The 23,543-nt window shown below is 46.2% G+C and overlaps 1 long non-coding RNA gene across 1 annotated transcript in view; it reads left to right on the top strand.

The window, feature by feature from the left end:
- Positions 1-11,246, top strand: part of LOC119965593 — a 62,939-nt gene extending 51,693 nt beyond the window's left edge. Inside the window, exon 3 of the long non-coding RNA XR_005460558.1 lies at positions 11,176-11,246. This is a non-coding gene — a long non-coding RNA (uncharacterized LOC119965593). The remainder of the gene's footprint in view (positions 1-11,175) is intronic.
- The last annotated feature ends 12,297 nt before the right edge of the window (positions 11,247-23,543 follow it).

Genomic DNA, 23,543 nt, shown 5'->3' with positions numbered 1-23,543 from the left:
CTTTGTTGGTGTATTGCTGGTCTGGGGAGGCTTATTATGCAGAAAGTAATTGCTGCATTTCCGACAGTGACCACACACCAGGATGCACCAATGGCTGAAATCAACATTGGGGGATTAAAGTCAACTTGCCGATGCATCAGCACCCGATTCACCTGTGGTATGAAATAGCTGTGATCGTTTGAAGTTTGCCATTCTTGTGTTTGTCCTGAAGTGTGCAAGTCAAAAAGCTTCAGCAACATATTTATTGTTTCAGCAATAAAACTAAATTCCATCAGTTCTAATGGAACTGACTGATCAGTTATACACTGACAGCCAATTAAGCATCTGGCATGCTGGTTCAGAAATAAAGTCAGGGTAAGTCTATGCTTGACAGTTGTTAAAAGTAGCAGCAATGACAGGAAGTGGAAGTGCCAAAGTGCTAATCCAATCCATGTTTTCTAATTGACATAAACATAAGCTGACGATCACATCTCATGCCAACAAAAGGGATAGCAGCAGCGTGGAAACAAAATTGGCTGAATCATCGGAAGCAGAAAGTAACGGTTAATGGGTATTTTTCGGGCTGGAGGAAGGTTTTCACTGGACTTCCCCAGGGGGTCGGTATTGGGACCTTTGCTTTTCCTGATATCTATTAATGATCCAGACCTTGGTGTGCAGGGGTCAATTTCAATGTTTGTGGATGATGCAAACCATGGAAAAGGCCATAGACAAGTTGGTGGAGTGGGCAAATAGGTGGCAGATGATGTTCAATGCAGCAAAGTGTGAGGTGATGCATTTTGGTCGGAGGAACATGGAGAGACTGTATAAAATAAGGAGTATATATCTTAAGAGGGTGCAGCAGCTGAAGGACCTGGGTGTATATGTGTATAGATAATTGAAAGATGGAGAAAGCAGTTAATAAAGCATTAATAGGGGCACAGAGCACACGAGCAAGAAGGTTATACTGAACTTATAAAAGGCACTGGTTAGACCTCAGCTGGAATAATTTGTACAGTTCAGGATGCAACATTATAGGAAGGATGTGAACATATTGGGGAGAGCGCAGAAGAGGTTTACAAGAACGGTTCTGAGAGATGAGAAACTTCAGCTATGAGGATAGATTGGAGATATTGGGACTGTTCTCTTCGGAGAGAGGAATACCAAAGGAGATTTGATAGCGATGTTCAAAATCATGGGGGCTGGAGAGAGTCGATAGGGAGAAACTGTTCCCGCTCAGAAAAGGATCAAGAACGAGAGGGCACAGATTTAAAATGATTTGCAAAAGAAGCAAATGTGATGTGAGAAAAAACTTTTCACACAGCGAGTGGTTGGGGTCCGGAATGCACTGGCGGGAAGTGTGGTAGAGGCAGTGGAGAGGCAGTGGCGTAGTGGTATTGTCACTGGACTAATAATCCAGAGACCCAGAGTAATGCTCTGTCTGGGGCAAAGGGTTCGAATCCCGCCAGGGCAGATGGTGGAAGATTATTTCAATAAAAACAACTGGAATTAGAAGTCTTAATAATGACCATGAAACCACTGTTGATTGTAAAAAAAACATCTGCTTCACTAACGTCCTTTAGGCTATCCTGGTTTAGCTCACTGGGCTAAATCGCTGGCTTTTAAAGCAGACCAAGCAGGCCAGCAGCACGGTTCGATTCCCGTACCAGCCTCCCCGGACAGGCGCCGGAATGTGGCGACTAGGGGCTTTTCACAGTAACTTCATTGAAGCCTACTCGTGACAATAAGCGATTTTCATTTTCATTTTTAGGGAAGGAAATCTGTTGTCCTTGCCTGGTCTGGCCTACATGTGACTCCAGAACCACAGCAACGTAGTTGACTCTTAAATGCCCCCAGGATGGACAACAAATGCTGGCCCAGTCAGCGATGCCCACATCCCATGACGAATAAAAAAAAAGAGGTAGGTTCAATCGAGGCATTCAAGAGGGAATTAGGTGATTATTTGAACAGAAACAATGCATTAGGATATGGGGAAGAAGCAGGGAATGGCATTAAATCATGATGCTCATTGGGAGAGCCGTTGACACAAGATGGGCTGAATGGCCTCCTTCTGCACCATGACAGTTCTGTGATAAGCAGGTAAGCGATGGCTGAAAGCAGTTCGTACAGGTTGTTTTGAGCAGTGCAGCTGGGTTGCTCAGAGCTACGTGTGTCATGAATCTTTGTTCAGTTTACTAGTGATGAGGCTCGCAGTTTAAACACACAGCAACTGTGTTTCCAGCTGCGTCGCCTGCTTTAAACATTTGCTAAAAAATGGCGGCGATGGTTTTCCTCTTGTGTTTGAGTTATTGGTCGCCTCAGCTTCATTTGAATGTGATGAGGAAAATGGAACCACTAATTTTAACATGTCGGCACTGTGTTTGATACGAGGGCAATGTTACAGAATAGATGTGCTTTCATAAATAATTCAACAATATGCATTTATGAAATTCTTGGAAACTCCCAGAATCGGAACAGCCTAATAGCCGTAATAATGCTCACTGAATATTTGATGATGCTAAAAAATTCTGCAAGTATAATATTTGCATTCCAATAGACCAAGGGAAAATTATTGAAACAATTAATGCAACTGAAACCATTGCTCCATGTTATGCAAATTCTCCAATGTGAATTTTAAAAAAAAAAATTGATACAATCAAAACCTGTACATCTTTATGCCTGCAAAAATGTGCATTGTGGTACCAACACGATAACTTTGGCAGTCTGAAGTGAACCTTTGCTGTACGGAACAAGGTTCCTCGTCTCCCGCCCCAGCCAACACCACTTCAAAAAAATAGGTTATCTGACCATTAATTGCATTTGCTGCATGTGCCACATTTGCTGCATGTGCCACATTTGCTGCATGTGCCACATTTGCTGCATGTGCCACATTTGCTGCATGTGCCACATTTGCTGCATGTGCCACATTTGCTGCATGTGCGTGCATGGGCTGCTGCATATCCTGAGTTTACAACAGTGACTACATTACGAGCGTACTTCATTTTCTATCGATACAGTTGGAATATCTTGAGCTTATCAACAGTATATACCATATACACCTCTTCCTTTTTAATTTGAATTTTTTGAATACTAAACTTCAGGGAATGACCAATCACAGCACCAAAGAATGACTGCCAGTTGTGCCAGGAGAGTGAGTGACACACAACAGGAACAATCGGTAAAATGCACAAGGGTAAGAAAGCGAGCAATCAGAACTCAAACCATAACTGTTCACCCAGAGGAAAATCCTGAAGATTTGGCAAACACTCATTCTGCAAGGGAATGCCATTTTGAGGCACCAAGCAAATAGATTACAGCTCAAACTTCCAATTAAAGTGCTAAAAATACGTCTTGAGATTGAAGCGACCGAGACCCAACTGCAATTGTAACAATTTAACTCTAACTCCCCAAGTCAGTTTCATGACCAGGAGGATGGACTCAAATTGTCTCCATTGAGTGCGCATAGCATTTCATCCAGTGATGCCAGTTAAAATTGCTACTTAAGTTGTCCAACACAGTTGATGTTTTGACAAATTCACTACCCCAGACCACCTAAAGCTGATGTCACCATATGGAATAATTCATTAACATAATAATAATAACATAATAACCTTTTATTGTCACAAGTATGAAGTTACTGTGAAAAGCCCCTAGTCGCCACATTCACATAAGAGACCAATAGGAAGATTTCTGATAGAAGAACCTTCAACGTGCTTCAAGCAGCCAGGACCTGCAAATCCAAGTAGATCAGTGTAGCATTCAACATTGTGCAAGTCCAAGTTAAGGGAGTAAGTTGTCACTAGACTCAGAGTAAGTATGTCACGTCTGTAAGAATGACTCAATATTGTTCTATAGCAGCAATCCGGACAATCGGCCGTAGCTCACACCATTGGTCCCAGAAGCTCCTCAGTGGCCTATGGCCAAAATTTTAAAGCTTGTTTCGAAAGGGAAATTGCATCACAATTTAAATTAATAGATTCCCTCCATTATGGGTGACCTTCGGCTGACAAGGTTCCCTGGGATGCAGTAGGGTTTACACCAGCTGCCTGTTGACAAGGGTTCTGTTGTTATTTTCCAGGCGTGTAGAGGGTGGAAAGAAGGGATGGGGTGAGGGAAAGAATTAACTACTCAGCACCTCTTACTCTACATTTCCCCCTACAGTCAAAAATTAGTCAACTGTTTCAGCAAGACAGAATCTCAAAAGTAGGGGCGCTATTTAGTGGTCCCGTCAGCCATGAACGCAAAACATGTCATGTCCACAAAATTTCACTCGAGGCCAAATAGGATTTGTGCCAGCGATATTTCAGATCACAATATTACTGGGCCCTCTCCAGGAAGGGAGCAAATCTGATTTGCATCAATTTGAATTATTAGCTCTATTCTAAAACATGCCGACGTTAAATGCAAGGGTATCCCAAAACCCAGAAATGTAATTTGGAATCCCAGTTTGAAGCGGTGTATGTGTTCTTTCTATATAATGTGAGGAACTATGTGCAAATCAGTGCATCAGGAAACGTCCGGGCTGCCGGCAAAACGGAGAACCCCAACAGCCCCCCGTTTCCCCAAACAAAATCCAATATTCAGTAACTTCATGAGCTAAATCCAGCAAATAATTACCACAGCCGGCTTAAAGTGGCCACATCTGGGAAATAGTCTTCAGGTTCCACGACTAGGGGTGAATCACAAGCCCCTTTATCCCAAAGGTAAAATGTTTTCGGTACTACAGCTTTTTAAGGAGCTTGGGATTGACTGTCTTCACATTGTGCTTGGCCTAGGCTGAGAATGGGATTACTCCGTCACACTCTTTGGCCGTGGGGGAAGGGAGGGTCCCTAGCTCTTTCCCACAACTTAGAATGAGGTACCATTTGGCAGGATGGAGACGTGACAGGATTCAACCCCACATTCCTGACCCTCCGTTTGAAAATTCCTTTTTACTCCCTCCTCCTCTCCATCCCGGAAATTTCAAGCCGATGGCAGCATTCTACAAAGCACAAAATGACCTAGAAAAAGATGTAAAATCCCTACTTTGGTGAATACCACAAGCTGCTGTGTCATGTTATTCTGATGTGCACTTCAGAGCTGAAAGTATTCATATTCAGCCAGTTTTGGGGCCGTGTTTTCCGCCAAGTAGCACTGATACTTCAAAACCTGTTTTCTGTACAGATGAGGCTTATTTTTTGTAATTGAAAGTGAGGGATTGGGTACGGTGAATCACACCATGGTTTCATTTGCCAGCCTGATTAAGAGCAGACAGAAATCAGAGAGTAACCCGCGGAAACCGGCTGTTATGGGTTGTTGTGCGTATGCTCTGTTCAGTGCTGAATTCGAGCTGCTGTGAGATGTGGTCTGCATTCTTATTCACTGATTATGTGAGGCAATCTAAAACTCACAGTACAAAACAGAATGTTTGAGATGCTGTAACAGATTTCACCTTTGAAGTATTGTATCTCATCCTTAATAAAGATAAAATAAGATGACGTGAAACATCTCCTCTGAGCTGAGTCTATGATTGAATGATTTGTGGCTGCAAGAAGATGCTCCGCTGTAATTTCCTTTCGAACCATTGACTTGTTTGATGCTGCACTTGCAAATTGTTAGTTTCTCTTCATATTCCTCACCCCTAATCTCCAAAATGCACACAATACCAATCAATAACGCAGCAATGGAAGCAATTTTAACCGAACTGTTCACAAGGTCGGCCGACATCAATTGGAAGGGAATCAACTGTTGATTCCCTTAATTCCTATATCTTTCATTTTGTCATTATCATTTTTGATCCACCCTTTAAGTCAAGTAGAGGAAGTGAGGAACTCAAAAGTTGCAAAATGATACACTGTGCTATTGGAGATTTGGATTTTGAAGAAAAGAACTCAGATTTTCTGGCACCCGGGAGATTGGAGGGAATCAGTTCTCATTGGTTTTGAACATTTAAACAGGTTGATATTTAGAGTGAGGATGTGCTGGAAATTTTGAAAAGCATCAGGATAGAATAGGTCCCCTAGGCCTGATGGAGTAGACCCAAGGTTACTATGGGAAGCGAGGGAGGAGATTATTGCGCCGTTGGCAATGATCTTTGCATCCTCTCTCTCCATTGAAGTAGTACCGGATGATTGGAGGGAGGAAAATATTATTCCCCAGTTCATGAAAGGGAATAGGGAAATCCCTGGGAATTACAGACCAGTCAGTCTTACGTCTGTGGCGAGCAAAATATTGGATAGGATTCTGAGAGTAAGGGTCGGAATTCTCTGAAAATGGGCTATGTCCCCACGCCCGCTAGAAAACGGGCTCGGATTCTCCGTTTTGAAGGGGGCCAGCAGGACACCCGACTGCACCTCCCAGCTCCGGCTGCCAATACGGGGCCCCTGCACTTCCGGCAGCGGGTCTGCGCATGCGCACGGTGGCTGCCTCTGGCGGTGGCCCTAAGCAACATGGCGGTCCCACACGGCGGCCGGGCCCCGACGATATAGACTCCCGCCCTCCACCAAGATCGTGCGTGCCCGACAATCGTTGGCCCCCGATTGCGAGCTAGGCCATCCTGGAGCCTCCCCCCCACCCCCCACCACCCCCCGGCCGGTGACAGATCCCCCCTTCCCCCCACTGCAAGCTCCCGCCGGGTGGAACCATGAGTGAACTACGCCAGCAGTTGCCGGCAGAAAATCATCGCGGGGTCTCTTTCAATGACCCCCCCCCGACGGTACTGCATTGACCGGGCGCACAGTTCCTGGAGAATCACCGGAAGGCGTCGGACCCGATCGCAGGTCTGACGCCCCATTCTCCGCCCCCGCGCTGAGAGCGATTGCCGTACGGAGGCTCAGAGAATCCCGGATTTCTGATTATTTAGAAAAACATAGTTTGATGAAAGATAGTCAGCATGGCTTTGTGAGCGGCAGGCCATGCCTCACAAGCCTCATTAAATTCTTTGAGGATGTGACGAGACACATTGATGAAGGTTGGGCAGTGGATGTTGTGTATATGGATTTCAGTAAGGCATTTGATTAGGTTCCCCATGGTAGACTCATTCAGAAAGTCAGGGGGTATGGGATACAGGGAAATTTGGCTACCTGGATACCGAATTGGCTGGATGAAAGAAGAAAGCGAGTGGTAGTGGATGGAAAATATTTTGCCTGGAGGTCAGTGACCAGTGGTGTCCCGCATGGGTCTGTTCTGGGACCTCTGCTCTTTATGGTTTTTATAGATGACTTGGATGAGAAAGTGGAAGGGTGGGTTAGTAAGGGGCAGCATGGTAGCACAAGTGGATAGCACTGTGGCTTCACAGCGCCAGGGTCCCATGTTCGATTCCCTGCTGGGTCACTGTCTGTGCGGAGTCTGCACGTCCTCCCCGTGTCTGCGTGGGTTTCCTCTGGGTGCTCCGGTTTCCTCCCACAGTCCAAAGATATGCAGGTTAGGTGGATTGGCCATGATAAATTGCCCTTAATGACCACAAAGAAAAGGTTAGGAGGGGTTATTGGGTTACAGAGATAGGGTGGAAGTGAAGGTTAAGTGGGTCGGTGCAGACTCGATGGGCCAAATGGCCTCCTTCTGCACTGTATGTTCTATGTTCTATGTAAGTTTGCCGATGACACAAAGGTTGGTGGAGTTGTAGATAGTATTGAGGGCTGTTGAATGTTACAACAGGACATTGACAGGATGCAGAGGTGGGTTGAGAAGTGGCAGATGGAGTTCAACCTTGATAAATGTGAAGTGATTCATTTTGGAAGGTCGAATTTGAATGCTGAATACAGGGTTAAAGGCAGGATTCTTGGAAGTGTGGAGGAACAGAGGGATCTTGGAGTCCCCGTACATAGATCCCTCAATATTGCCACCCAGGTTGATAGGGTTGTAAAGAAGGCATATGGTGTGTTGGCTTTCATTAACAGGGGGATTGAGTTTAAGAGCCACAATGTTTTGCTGCAGCTTTATAAAACCCTGGTTAGACCACAGTTCTGGTCGTCTCATTATAGGAAGGACATGGAGAGGGTACAGAGGAGATTTACCAGGGTGCAGCCTGGACTGGAGGGCATGTCTTATAAAGAAAGGTTGAGGGAGCTAGGACTTTTCTCTTTGGAGAGAAGAAGGGTGACTTGACAGAGGTGTACAAGGTGATGAGAGGCATGGATAGAGTGGATAGCCAGAGACTTTTCCCCAGGGCAGAAATGGCCATCACCAAGGGGACGTAATTTTAAGGAAATGAAATGAAATGAAAATCGCTTATTGTCACGAGTAGGCTTCAAATGAAGTTACTGTGAAACGCCCCTAGTCCCCACATTCCAGCGCCTGTTCGGGGAGGCTGTTACGAGAATCGAACCGTGCTGCTGGCCTACTTGGTCTGCTTTCAAAGCCAGCGATTTAGCCTTGTGCTAAACAGAGGAAGGCATAAGGGAGATCATAGAATTTAACCATAGAATTTACAGTGCAGCAGGAGGCCATTCAGCCCATCGAGTCTGCACCGGCCTCTGGAAAGAGCACCCTACCCAAGGTTAACACCTCCACCCTAATATTTCAGGGTCTCGAGGCTTCTCTGCACTAAGAAACAGCAGGTAGGAAACATATCCCCATAACCCAGTAACCCCACCCAACACTAAGGGCAATTTTGGACACTAAGGGCAATTTATCATGGCCAATCCACCTAACCTGCACATCTTTGGACTGTGGGAGGAAACCGGAGCACCCGGAGGAAACCCACACACACACGGGGAGGATGTGCAGACTCCACACAGACAGTGACCCAAGCCGGAATCGAACCTGGGACCCTGGAGCTGTGAAACGATTATGCTATCCACAATGCTACCGTGCTGCCAGATGTCAGAGGTCGGTTCTTTACACAGAGAATGGTGGGTGTGTGGAATGCACTGCCAGTGAAGGTGGTGGAGTCAGTCATTAGGGACATTTAAGCGACTCTTGGACAGGCACATGGACAGCAGTAAATTGAAGGGGTGTAGGTTAGGTTGATCTTAGATGAGGATAAGTGGTCGGCACAACATCGTGGGCCGAAGGGCCTGTACTGCGCTGTACTGTTCTATGTTCTATGGTTGCATCATAGCCAATGAATTAGCCAAGGACTCTGTCTTGCTTGGCGACAAACAGCGACCAGGTCCTAACAGGTAGGGTTTTGGGTATTTCAGAGAACTCAGCAGAAAGTGCATTGACGCTGAGAGAAGAGCATGTATGTGTGTGCGTGTGTGTCTCTCTCTCTCTCTTTCTCCCAAATGTTTCCTACCTGCTGTTTCTTAGTGCAGAGAAGCCTCGAGACCCTGAAATATTGTTTTCATTTGTGTTGTGACTCTGGGTCAAGTGGGGCTGGAATTGACCACGCACTGGCCCAGGGTGTCGTAACAATAATGAAGATTAAAACCGAGTGGGGTGCAAAACTAGCATTGTCTTTGTTTCCCAACCTGGGTTTCAGGTTATAATTGCCCCCTTTTCAAACCATCCAATGTGCAAACGCTCTGCTAACGACTGGAAGAGTAAAGCATGTTTAAAGCTCAGTGTGGTGCCCTTGCATGTTTGGTCTGATGTGATCGATTTAACCTAAACCACCAGTTGGAAATGCGACAGGATCGGGTTAAGCATTAGTTCTTACACCTTGCCTGAATCCACACGCCACTGAATTCAGCAGAGCGTTATTTAGCAAATGGCATTCCAAGAGATTCTGAGGTCTTCCTAACCATCAATTTAGATTAATAGTACCTAGATTTCCAGTCCCAGAGACAGGCTTACATTCTCTCAAGCTTTTAGCCCACTTCTGCCCTTAGACATTACAAATTGTGAGATTCCATTTCACTTCTGTTATTGGCATCCCTGAGTTCTGCCGCACTCAGTAACAGGTAAGAGCATTGTATTATAGAGCATTGTATTATAGAGCATTGTATTTTAGAGCATTGTACTATAGAGCATTGTACTATAGAGCATTGTATTACAGAGCATTGTATTATAGAGCATTGTATTATAGAGCATTGTACTATAGAGCATTGTATTATAGAGCATTGTACTATAGAGCATTGTACTATAGAGCATTGTACGATAGAGCATTGTACTATAGAGCATTGTATTATAGAGCATTGTATTATAGAGCATTGCATTATAGAGAATTGTATTATAGAGCATTGTATTATAGAGCATTGTACCATAGAGCATTGTATTATAGAGCATTGTATTATAGAGCATTGTATTATAGAGCATTGTATTATAGAGCATTGTATTATAGAGCATTGTACTATAGAGCATTGTATTATAGAGCATTGTATTATAGAGCATTGTATTATAGAGCATTGTATTATAGAGCATTGTATGATAGAGCATTGTACTATAGAGCATTGTATTATAGAGCATTGTACTATAGAGCATTGTATTATAGAGCATTGTACTATAGAACATTGTATTATATAGCATTGTACTATAGAGCATTGTATTATAGAGCATTGTATTATAGAGCATTGTACTATAGAGCATTGTATTATAGAGCATTGTACTATAGAACATTGTATTATAGAGCATTGTATTATAGAGCATTGAATTATAGAGCATTGTATTATAGAGCATTGCATTATAGAGCATTGTATTATAGAGCATTGTACTATAGAGTATTGTATTATAGAGCATTGCTTTATAGAGCATTGTATTATAGTGCATTGTACTATAGGGCATTGTACTACAGAGCATTATACTATAGAGCATTGTACTATAGAGCATCGTATTATAGAGCATTGCACTAAAGAGCATTGTATTATAGAGCATTGTACTATAGAGCTGTGTACTATAGAGCATTGTATTATATAGCATTGTACTATAGAGCATTGTAGTATAGAGCATTGTATTATAGAGCATTGTATTATAGAGCATTGTACTATAGAGTATTGTATTATATAGCATTGTACTATAGAGCATTGTACTATAGAGCATTGTACTATAGAGCATTGTACTATAGAGCATTGTACTATAGAGCATTGTATTATAGAGCATTGTATTATAGAGCATTGTACTATAGAGTATTGTATTATATAGCATTGTACTATAGAGTATTGTATTATATAGCATTGTACTATAGAGCATTGTACTATAGAGCATTGTACTATAGAGCATTGTACTATAGAGCATTGTACTATAGAGCATTGTATTATAGAGCATTGTATTATAGAGCATTGTACTATAGAGCATTGTAGGATAGAACCCTGTACTAAAGAAGTTTGCTTGCTTTGACAGTGATATTTACTGACGCAAAACTGCTCCAACAAAGTACTTGTTCCAGATATTTTCCAACCCTTCATCACCACCAGAATTCAGGAATATTCCATTGCTCCGACAATTCTCTCTTGCAGGTATGGCAAGTGATTTCTGTTCCTATTTAATGTCCTCTGGTACCTCGTCCTTCCAATTGTTCCTGCTTTCAAATGCACTTTGACCCACTTTTCTTCTATTTTTTCATTTCTTCTATTTCTACAGACCTCTGTCCTCAGTACCAATTAGCATGTTGGAAAGAGGTTTGGGTGGTGACAATGGGCTCGTCCTGTGTATTTTTGGTCCCGTCGGCATAAATTAGACCAGGTCCTTACCGACGGGACCTGGCTCTGCGGGCAGCCTGCGGAGTCTTTGGGAGGGCGTGGGGGCATGTAGCCCTGGGGGGAGCCCCCACAGTGGCCTGTCCCGCAATCGAGGCTCACCGATCCGCGGGCGGGCCTGTGCCGTGGGAGTACTCTTTCCCTCTGCGCCGGCCGGTGTAACGGTTCACCATGGCCGGCGCAGAGAAGAACCCCCCTGAGCATGCGCTGGGATGAAGCCAGCACATGCTGGCGCTCCCGCGCATGCTCCAACTTCCGCCGGCTGGCAGAGGCCCTTCGGCACCAGTTGGCGGGTGCCAAGCCCGCCGGCACCGGCCTAGCCCCTGACGGTGCGGGGGATTCCGCACCTTGCAGGCGGCCCGCCGCCTGAGTGTTTCACACCACTCCTCGGCGCCGGTACAGCCGCCCCACCGGTTGGCGGAGAATCCCGCCCCATGTGTCTCAGGAATGTAAGAGGACACAATTATTTTCTGCTTCAAGGATAGGCAAAGCTAATAGGAACCCTGCTTACTCAGGCTGCATCATTCCAGGATTTCATTCCTGGCAGGCCTTTACACCTAAGCCTCCCAGACACCACTCCATGATTTATTTGTGCGTCCACCCCTCCCTCAGGCCGGGCACCATGTTGCCTTCTCTTTCGAGGTATCCTGCACCCAGCCCGGAAGGCCTGCCTTCATTCCTCTCATCACGCCTACCTCCATGTCATGATGAGCTGAATCACACAGCGCTCCGAGAACTTGTGATACAACACAGGCAGCAGGCTTCAGGACCACACACACCAGCATTGACGCCCATCCCAGAAACCCCTGAACACCCCTACCCCACAGAGCTAAGCTGGAGGCTCCTGGAATGGCTACTTACAATAAGGAACATGGACGGACGCAAAGCATTACGGGAAAAATGGACAATGCATGGTTCAGGCAGGCTCAGAGCCTGAATGCCTATTTGTAAGCGAACAATCCAGACGGTATCGAAACCCCCAACCGATTAGCATGTTGATGGCCCATCTCCGTCAGACAAAGGACTGATACTCGAGCGACCGATACAATCCTAGACATTACGGCGCCACTCCCTGTACTCAGGAAGCGTAAACAACAGGGTCAATGACCGCTTAGGACACGCCCAGCCATCACGGCACCCGCCCCTTTTTTGGTTCAAATCAAATCCAATGATCAGGAATTACCCAATTAGTGGGGTCCAAACTGAAGGACCGCCCAGAAGAGCGCAAAAACCCCCAAGGATAAAAAGAGAGACCACCATGTGTTCGGTCTCTCTTGGACTCTGGCGCTCCAATTGCAGCGCCACCAGAAGCAAGTTCAACTTCACCGCCCGCTACCAGACGGATGAGCCCAGCTGAGCAGCAATTACTTCTACAGACCCATACTTTCAAACTCGAACAAAGGCCATTGTTCCTCTGACCTAAGCTGGACGCATGAAGTTAAGTCCAGGTTGACCCTTGTGTTGGTATCATTTGATACCTGGCGACTCTGAGCAATATAATATTGACATGCAAAGAAAGAAGGGCAACATCATTAATTGCCAGATTCACAGTAGGTAAAAAAGGCAAAAGTTGACTCCCTGTTATTGGTGGAAAAGGGGCGCTCACCTGCTTCCTCCTTCTCGGAGACTGTGTCGCCTGGTTCCCATTTTAAAACAGCCCACGGTCTAGTGGGTGGTGAGATTCAATGAGGCCTCGAGATTCAACTTTACTCTCGCGAAGTAGATTCTGATGCATTCAAATTGGTGAAAATCAAGTTTTCCCCTTCCTGGATGTGAACCTGATCACGTCGTAGGGGAGGGCCTGGGAAGATCGCGTTCAGAAATCCCATTTTTGGCCTCCTGCGATATTTTGTGGCCATTACAGGACCTACACGTGCGGCTAACCGACATGTTAAATCTCCCCCTTTAATGCCAGGGTCAATGAAATGAGTTGGACCACCTTTGTGTTTTCACCTGCTGGGAGCAGCAAACGTCGTAGAGAGAGCAGAATCCAAACCCTGGGATGTCCCAGCTCTGTGAATCATTGCCCACTTAACCATTCAGGGAGTTCTGTGTTTCTGTGAATCAAAAACCTCACTGACTTTCAATCCCTTTCATGTGATAGCATGGCGTGAATATGTTTTTTCAACTTAGTGCAACAGTGACGCACAGGTAAAATGGAGGGCACTTTACTGGTGAAACTTTTCAGGTTGCCTAAAAATAAATAGTCTCCTTGGGTGGTTTTAATGCAAGAAGACATGAGCCTTATATCTGCAATTTGCTATCATAATTCCATTGTTGTGATCGCAGAGCTTGGTGACATATTTTTATGTTATTAGGAGCCTGTTATGCAGCTCTAATTCATTTATGTTCTGATTAGTGATAATGATGTAAAAGTAATTTCACACAGGTTCACATTTCTTTTGGAAATGCATTGCAAAGTTGTGAAAATCGGCACTTGCTGGTAGTGGAAATATTGCAATGATATATAACCATTGCATTTATCCCAGAATGACAAACGGGTTTATTTTTTTTCTTTGATGGGAGGTGGGCATTGCTGGCTAGGGCAGCCTTTATTGCCCATCCCTAATTGTCCCTTGTGAAGGGGGTGGTGAGCTGCTTTTTCTTGAACCGTTACAGTCCATGTGGTGTAGGAAGGGAGTTCCAGGATTTTGACCCTATGACAGTGAAGGGGCAGTGATATAGTTCCATGTCAAGATGGTGTCTTGCTTGGAGTGGAACTTTCAGGTGATGCTATTTCCATGCATCCACTGCCCTTGCCATCTGGGTGACAGAGGTTGTGGGGTTGGACGGTGCTATCGAAGGTGAGTTGCTGCATTGCATCTCGTAGATCATTTACATTGCTGCCACTGGTGGTGGAGGGTGTGAATGTTTAAGGTGGATGAGATGCCAATTGTTATAACCTGCCTGCTTACTACTGGCTGGGGACTAATGGCAATCCCACAATCCTTCGGGAGTATGAGCTTCGGCGGAGAAATCATTAGCAGTGTCCCTGCATAAATAGAGCTGGCCAATATGGAACCAACTAGAGAGGAGTGAGCAGCAAGAGGGAACTGTTGCTGCTGTTGTATATATCTGTCATTGTAAATAAACGTTATTTCTTTCTATTATACAAACTCGTGCTGGATTCTTTGTGGCCCTCACAAAACCAATCAAGCAGGTTGCTTTGCCCTGAATGGTGCTCAGCTTCTTGAGGGTTGTTGGAGAGTATTCCATTGCATCCCTGATTTGTGCATCGCTGATGGTGGACAGGCTTTGGCCAGTTGGAGGTGAGTTACTTTGCACAGAATTCCCAGCCTCTGACCTGCTCTTGGGGCCAAAGTATTTACACTGGCTGGTCCAGTTGAGCTCAGAGGTTAAGGTGAGCCTAAAACAGGGGGAAGATGACAGATGTCAGGCTGAAAATCCGAGTGAGAATCAGACTTGAGTGGGGAAGTGATAAAATAAATTAGAGAGGCAAAGGCCAGGCTTTTCCAGCCCTGTCTGGTGGAACACGCCGGAGAAGATCCAACAGCCCAGTCAATAGTCCACTAATTGTCCACAAGACCAGGCAATCCAAGAAGCAAGGGACAGGTTGGAAAACCCCACCAGTAAGATCTATGAGAAGTGATGTTTGGTTGTGTAAAAAGGAATTCAAACGTCTTCTATAAATGCATACACTGGGGCAAATGTTCTCGTCCTGCCCATCGGGGTCATTGTCACGGTGGGATGGAACCTTTGGCTGACCATTTAAAGGTCCATTGACCACAGGTGGGAAATTCCAGCCTTGGGGCGGGCATGACCCGAAAATCCCACTCATAGTAAAAGGGTAACGAGGTGGGGGCAAGAAAGTGTATCCACGGGTGGAGGCAGAGGGCGTGGCTGAGGTAACAAATGACTACCTCGTAAGGAAGAAGATACTGCCAAAATCAAATTGAAGGAATAGTTGGTTTAGAAACTGAGTAGACTAAAAATTGATTATCCTTATTCCCCCATCAGCAGCTCAGTTGCGACTTCTGACAGTGTACTCAAAAAGGAAATTTGAAGTTTATTTAGCCCAGTAAGTTGCCGCTGATCAGGAAAGGGAAGAGTTGGCAGACGCCATCGCCTCATGGAATTGCACAACACAGAAGGAGACTATTCAACCATTGTGTTTCTGCTGGTACTTTCAAAGAGCTATCTAATTAGTCACACCCCCTTATTAACCTTGGAGCACTGGAAAGTCTTCCTACTCAAGGTGTTGCAAATTCCCTTTCAAAGGTTAACGTTGAATCTTGCCCGACATTGTTAATAATTGCCTTTGTTCCTTCATTCATTTTTTAAATGGGTTTTTGATTTATACAATGCAACTGTGTGCATATACAATAATACTACCTGGGTCATCTGGTTTGACTGATACACTGTCATGCAAGGGCAGGAGTGTTAACTCGCGTCGCACACACTACACATCGTTCTGCAACTGAGTGAAGCTGTGTAAACCTTATTGAACAATTGCTCGCCTCCACTGTGGAGATACATTGAAGGCATTATTTTTGGCCCAACTTTGGAATTGTACTGTCCTGAACCAAACAGAGAGCAATATGAGAGCACAGTTTAGAAACGCTAACAGACGCGAGCGCATGATGGCCATCCCCAGTCAAGTATGAAAGAGCAATCTTCGGTGTATCTACACAACATATTTTCATATAAATATTCATCCTGTATTTACACATCAGGGCAATGCAGGATCGAATCATTAATCAGTGATCACAAGATAAATCCATCACAGATAACATCTTTATCTTCTACACATTTCTATCGAAATAATACCATTGATGTCGTGTCTCACCTGCTGAATTTCAATCTCCCCCATCCGCATTCCAATTTAATTCTGTATTCCCTGTTTTTTGTTCAGATCGATTTCTCCCTGTTTCTGTTATGAATGAATTGCCGTGACAACCTTTAGTCAAAATTAATCCAGCCAGGTGAATTAGACTGATAGGGAGCTGGGTGAAGTCACCAAACCCTGTCATAAACCTTAATGCACAGGCCAATAGCACCTCTGTGACTTGCAAATGACTTTGCCAATAAACCCCAACAACTAGTCTCCTGCGCTCAATGAGCAATGATGTGTTTGTGATTTGCTGATATGTAGAGGAGCAAAGGACTCTGTAAATAACCTGTTGCCTCTTACAGTTGTAATAGACTATGCACATGGTGGCACGGTGGTTAGCACTGCTGCCTCACAGCACCAGGGACCCAGGTTTGATTCTGAATCTGTGCCCCTGTGGACAAAGAATGGAGCTAACGGTGTTTCCGACGGCGTGGACACTCTGCCGCCAAATGGGAGAATCCCGCCCATGGTCAGATTTATACTGTAGTGGGTGGGAGGGGGACGGGTGGTGTGAGGGGGTGTGTGTGTGTGGTGCAGTGGGGCTGTCGTGGACAGAAGGACAAAGGGAATGTAAGTGGGGGTGATCAAGGCTGAAAAGGATGCTGATAGTGGCACTGGAGGTCCATGGTTGCCAACATTCTTGTGGGGCCTGGTGGTGATGGAGTTGAGATGAGCAGCAGAGACGAATTTAAAGGAAAGTTAAAGAAACAATGAGTGAGAAATGTGATAACTCTCACAAGATCCACAGGGGATCACAAACCCATCACCCTGTGGGGTTTGTAGAGTATAGGTTCCCGTGGTAGTGGGTAGATCCCCACCCAGCTGGGACTTGTTAGTGAGCACTTTAAGTGCTGCTTGCAGACCCAGACCGAAAGTCCCAATAGTTTGGAGTTGGGATATTAGTGTTGTTGAGTCTTTATCATTTGAGTTAGAATTAACTTGTTCAGCCTTCTTCTTTTTGTCTCCCTGGTGACTACATTAGTGTCGAGAATCAAGTACGAGATTCTGTATAGCCTTCCTTGGAACTCTGGTAAGGAACTAAGGGCGCAATTCTCCGCTCACACGAAAATTCGGAGAATAGCGGGCGGCGTAAATTTTTACGGACACGCTGGTCTGACGCCCTCCCGCTATTCTCCCCCCCCCCCCCCCCCCCACAGCCGCCCCCCGACACGAATCGCTGCTCGCCGTTTTTTTACGGTGAGCAGCTATTCACCCCTGGCCGATGGGCCAATTTCCAAGGCCTTTACGGCCGTTTTTATGAACGTAAAACACACCTGGTCTGACCGTTCGTAAAAACGGCTGTAAAGTCCCGATCTGGGGAACCATGGCACCGATTGGCACGGCAGTACCACGGCAGCGGGTACTTAACCCGCGCACTCTTTCTCCCTCCGCCGCCCCGCTGGATCCATTCGCGGGGCGGCTGAGGGGTATACCGGCCCGCGCATGAGCGGGTTTCACGCATATGCGTGATGACGTCATCCGCGCATACGCGGGTTGGAGTCGTCCAATCCGCGCATGCGCGGCTGACGTCATCTGACGCGTCAGCCATCGCTAACTCTGGCTAGCGGGCTTAACGAAATTTGTTAAGCCCGTGATGCCGGAGTTCACGGCCGCGCGATGCTAGCCCCGACCGGGGAGCTGAACCGAGCAGCATACTGGCCCCAGTATGCTCAAAGAATGTACTTTTCTTTTCGTGCCAATGGCATAGAAGGTGATGACTGACGCAAGATAATCCTTCCGGCTGCCTGTGGAGTCCTGGCGTTTGGCATCGTTAAGAGTTTGGCTTACTCTGCAACCCCAGACTGTGCTTTTAACTAACGAGTCGAGTTAGTTACAAAGCACGATGACCCAAGACCAGCAATCATTCTCCAGCATTACAGATTCAACATGGCTGGAAGGATCCCTGGAGAATCTGTGCAGAATTCCTCAGCAGGCTCAGGAGACTGGTCGAACACTGAGCATAGGCTATCCCTTCCTGAGATGCTACGGAACTGATTGGTATGTGGGATAAACAACGTCACAACACAGAATTAGCTACTAATAGAACACACCCTAGACCTTAAAGGAGCCATAGAACTGGTGTTGTCCCTGTAGAATACCGAGAAAGGAATTCATGCCTGCAAGAGTCAGTGGATGGTAATGTGCTCAGTGACGGGGAAGACCAGTGTCCCCACCGAGAGCATTCACATGCCCCACGCACTGCCTGGCCATCACTCGGAACTCAAGAATATGGATGGACGGCAAAGAAATCCCAGAAATATGAGGGACGCTTCTCCAGAGGACATCAAGGAATAATTGCAAGGCTGCCAGGATCGACAGTACGCGTGTTACCCAGGCAGAAAGCCACCTCAGGCCCATGCCTTACAAATCCACCAGCTCCAGCAGGGCAAAATTATATCGATTGAACTGTCTTATTGCCTCAAGGTTGCCCGAATAAAATCAAACTCCAGGTTAACTGTCATTCCCTGGAAATGGAAGTGGACACAGGAGCCCCCATTGTCGGGGAATAGACTTTCAGGCACCTCGTTCCCCTAACCCTGTGAAACCCCAGGGCCCGATTGGCCACGTATACGGGAACCTCTATGGATTGTAGGGACCACTAAGCCCGGTTACCCATGGGCAGCAAATGGTCCGCCTCCCTCTGATTGTCGCTCGAGTGCCAGGGCCTAGTCTTCTGATCAGAGACGGGCTCAAATGGATCTGTTTGGATGCCGGCAAATTTTCAAAATGAGAACTGCAGGCCTATACGAGGTCATCAGAAAATACACCGAAGTATTTCTGGAAGGCCAAGGTGAAATCAAGGGAGCAAGGGCAAAACTCGATGTATACCCCGATGCCCTACATTAGTATTTTAGGGGTAGTACTGGTCCCCTATGCCTTGCTCACCAAGGTGGAGATCGAACTCAAGTGTTTTGCGTGTTTGGCATCATACTCCCATTTCAATGTGCGGAATGGGCCATGCCAGTCGTGCCAGTGCTCAAGCCTGACAAGTTGGACCACCTTTGCAGGGACTATAAACCAACTGTTAACAGAGCCTCCTATCTAGACCAGTACCCCATGCCATGCATCGAGGACCTCTATTCAAAGCTTGCAGGAGACTCCAGTTTTACCAAGCTTGATATGAGTCACGTGTACCTCCAGCTAGAGCTTGAAACGGCATCCAGAAAATACGTAACTATCATTACCCATGAGGACTTGTATGAATACACTCACCTGCCTTTTGGAGTCTCATCAGTGTACGCCATTTACAGCGCATAAATGTAAAATATCCTTCAAGGGTGACAGTGTATTGTGGAAGAGAATGCTGAGACCCAGGCTATTAGAATAGATGGCATTGAGGTGCGTAGGGAAGAAGTGTTGGCAATTCTGGACAAGGTGAAAATAGATAAGTCCCTGGGGCCTGATGGGATTTATCCTAGGATTCTCTGGGAAGCCAGGGAAGAGATTGCTTAGCCTTTGGCTTTGATTTTTAGGTCATCATTGGCTGCAGGAATAGTGCCAGAGGACTGGAGGATAGCAAATGTGGTCCCTTTGTTTAAGAAGGGGAGTAGAGATAACCCTGGTAACTATAGGCCGGTGAGCCTATCGTCTGTGGTGGGTAAAGTTTTGGAGAGGATTATAAAAGATACGATTTATAATCATCTAGATAGGAATAATATGATTAGGGATAGTCAGCATGGTTTTGTGAAGGGTAGGTCATGCCTCACAAACCTTATCGAGTTCTTTGAGAAGGTGACTGAACAGGTAGACGAGGGTAGAGCAGTTGATGTGGTGTATATGGATTTCAGTAAAGCGTTTGATAAGGTTCCCCACGGTCGGCTATTGCAGAAAATACGGAGGCTGGGGATTGAGGGTGATTTAGAGATGTGGATCAGAAATTGGCTAGTTGAAAGAAGACAGAGAGTGGTAGTTGATGGGAAATGTTCAGAATGGAGTTCAGTTACGAGTGGCGTACCACAAGGATCTGTTCTGGGGCCGTTGCTGTTTGTCATTTTTATAAATGACCTAGAGGAGGGCGCAGAAGGTTGGGTGAGTAAATTTGCAGACGACACTAAAGTCGGTGGAGTTGTAGACAGTGTGGAAGGATGTTGCAGGTTACAGAGGGACATAGATAAGCTGCAGAGCTGGGCTGAGAGGTGGCAAATGGAGTTTAATGTGGAGAAGTGTGAGGTGATTCACTTTGGAAAGAATAACAGGAATGCAGAATATTTGGCTAATGGTAAAATTCTTGGTAGTGTGGATGAGCAGAGGGATCTCGGTGTCCATGTACATAGATCCCTGAAAGTTGCCACCCAGGTTGATAGGGTTGTGAAGAAGGCCTATGGTGTGTTGGCCTTTATTGGTAGAGGGATTGAGTTCCGGAGCCATGAGGTCATGTTGCAGTTGTACAAAACTCTAGTACGGCTGCATTTGGAGTATTGCGTACAGTTCTGGTCGCCTCATTATAGGAAGGACGTGGAAGCTTTGGAACGGGTGCAGAGGAGATTTACCAGGATGTTGCCTGGTATGGAGGGAAAATCTTATGAGGAAAGGCTGATGGACTTGAGGTTGTTTTCGTTAGAGAGAAGAAGGTTAAGAGGTGACTTAATAGAGGCATACAAAATGATCAGAGGGTTAGATAGGGTGGACAGCGAGAGCCTTCTCCCGCGGATGGAGGTGGCTAGCACGAGGGGACATAGCCTTAAATTGAGGGGTAATAGATATAGGACAGAGGTCAGAGGTGGGTTTTTTACGCAAAGAGTGGTCAGGCCGTGGAATGCCCTACCTGCAACAGTAGTGAACTCGCCAACATTGAAGGCATTTAAAAGTTTATTGGATAAGCATATGGATGATAAGGGCATAGTGTAGGTTAGATGGCCTTTAGTTTTTTTTCCATGTCGGTGCAACATCGAGGGCGGAAGGGCCTGTACTGCGCTGTATCGTTCTATGTTCTATGTTCTAGTGTGCCGAAATGACACGTTAATCACAGGAGCCACCAAGAACGTACATCTGACAAACCTGGAGGAAGTCCGACGATGATTCCATAACGCGAGCGTCTGCCTCAAAGGGGAACTGTGTGTGTTCCAAATGGGCGCGCTAACATACCTCAGGTACCGCATCGATAAAGACGGCAGACACCCTGCAGAGGACAAAATGACGACCCTGCGGAACACAACCCAACTGAAGTCATTCCTAAACCTCAGAAATTATTATCGGAAATTCATCCCCAAATTGGCTACTTTATTGGCACCCCAGCATGAACTGATGATGAAGCACCAGAAGTGTTTGTCGCAGATACCACAGGATGAACATTCACAAAGTGAAACAACATCTTGGTGCACTATGATCCCACAAGACAGCTGGTACTAGTGTGCGATGCCTCTCCGTGCGGACTAGGGGCAGTCCTTCCCCATCAATGGGATGATGGCATCGAGTGACTGAGTGCAAGTGCATCCCAAACCAAAGCACATGCGGAAAGACACTGTGACCAAATTGAAAAAGGGACTGGCTGTGATATTTAGACAAAAAAATTCCACCGGTACGTCTACGGCTAGCACCTCACGATGATCACAGACCATAAATCCCTGTTAGGCCTTTTTAAGGAGGATAAAGTGATCCTCCTCATTGCCTTGGCTTGGATCCAACTCTGGGCACTCTTGTTGGTGGCCTATGGGTACTTCTTTGAGCACAATCCTGGGACAAACATCACCAATGCTGATACCTTGAGTTACCTACCACTGCCCACATGCCTTACCACTCCACCAGTAATAGGATACCCTGTCTGTATCCGTGAAACAAGTCCAGGTGTGGGCCCAGAAGGACACTACGCTGGCAAATCTCCATCACGTGATCCTAAGTGGCGGAATTCGAGGACACCTCACAGAGGAGATGAAACATTCCACATCCAAACACCATGAATTGAACGTGGAAGTTGGCATCATCCTACGGGGCAGCACAGTACCACAAGTGGCTAGCACTGTGAGTTCACAGCGCCAGGGTCCCAGGTTCAATTCCCCACTGGGTCACGGTCTGTGCAGAGCCTGCATGTTCTCCCCATGTCTGCGTGCGTTTCCTCTGGGTGCTCCGGTTTCCTTCCACATTAAGTGGATTGGCCATGCTAAATTGCCCTTAGTGACCCAAATGGTTAAGAAGGGGTTATTGGGTTACGGGGATCGGGTGGAAGTGAGGGCTTAAGTGGGTCGGTGCAGACTCGATGGGCCGAATGGCCTCCTTCTGCACTGTATGTTCTACTGGAAACCCTAGTGGTTATCGCGCGCCCAGGTTAGCGCCCAATTTTAACAGAGCAGCGGTCACCCAGGTGTCTCCACACGCAAGGAGCTACGTCTGGTAGCTCAGGCTTGAAACTGATATTGAGAACTTGGAGAAACAGAGCCCTTTGAGTCAGAAGAACCAGAGGTTCCCACCTTCGACCTCGCTGGACCAGTGGAAATGGCCGGGGATACTGGGGGTGAGGGTACTTGCAAGCATAACCAGGCCGATCATGGGATCGATATTCTTAATCTTGGTCAATGCCCATTCTAAATGGATGAACATAGACCGGATGTCCACCACAACTTCCAATGTGAACACTGAGGAACTCCGGCAATCATCTGTATCCATGGGATACAGGAGATCCTTGTGTCAGACAGCGCGACCCGCTTCACCCGTGGAGAATTCCAGGCATTTGTGAAGTCCAATGGGTTTAAACATACCTGAACGGTGCTATACTATCCACCTGAACAGCTCTATACTATCCACCTGAACAGCTCTATACTATCCACCTGAACAGCTCTATACTATCCACCTGAACAGCTCTATACTATCCACCTGAACAGCTCTATACTGTCCACCTAAACAGCTCTATACTATCCACCTGAACAGCTCTATACTATCCACCTGAACAGCTCTATACTATCCACCTGAACAGCGCTATACTATCCACCTGAACAGCCCTATACTGTCCACCTGAACAGCCCTATACTGTCCACCTGAACAGCTCTATACTATCCACCTGAACAGCCCTATACTGCCCACCTGAACAGCTCTATACTATCCACCTGAACAGCCCTATACTGTCCACCTGAACAGCTCTATACTATCCACCTGAACAGCCCTATACTGTCCACCTGAACAGCTCTATACTATCCACCTGAACAGCCCTATACTGTCCACCTGAACAG

Source organism: Scyliorhinus canicula, chromosome 5, assembly GCF_902713615.1.
Source record: "Scyliorhinus canicula chromosome 5, sScyCan1.1, whole genome shotgun sequence".
Taxonomy (NCBI): domain Eukaryota; kingdom Metazoa; phylum Chordata; class Chondrichthyes; order Carcharhiniformes; family Scyliorhinidae; genus Scyliorhinus; species Scyliorhinus canicula.
Note: the sequence above shows the minus strand (reverse complement) of the source record. Positions and strands in the feature narration are given on the sequence as shown.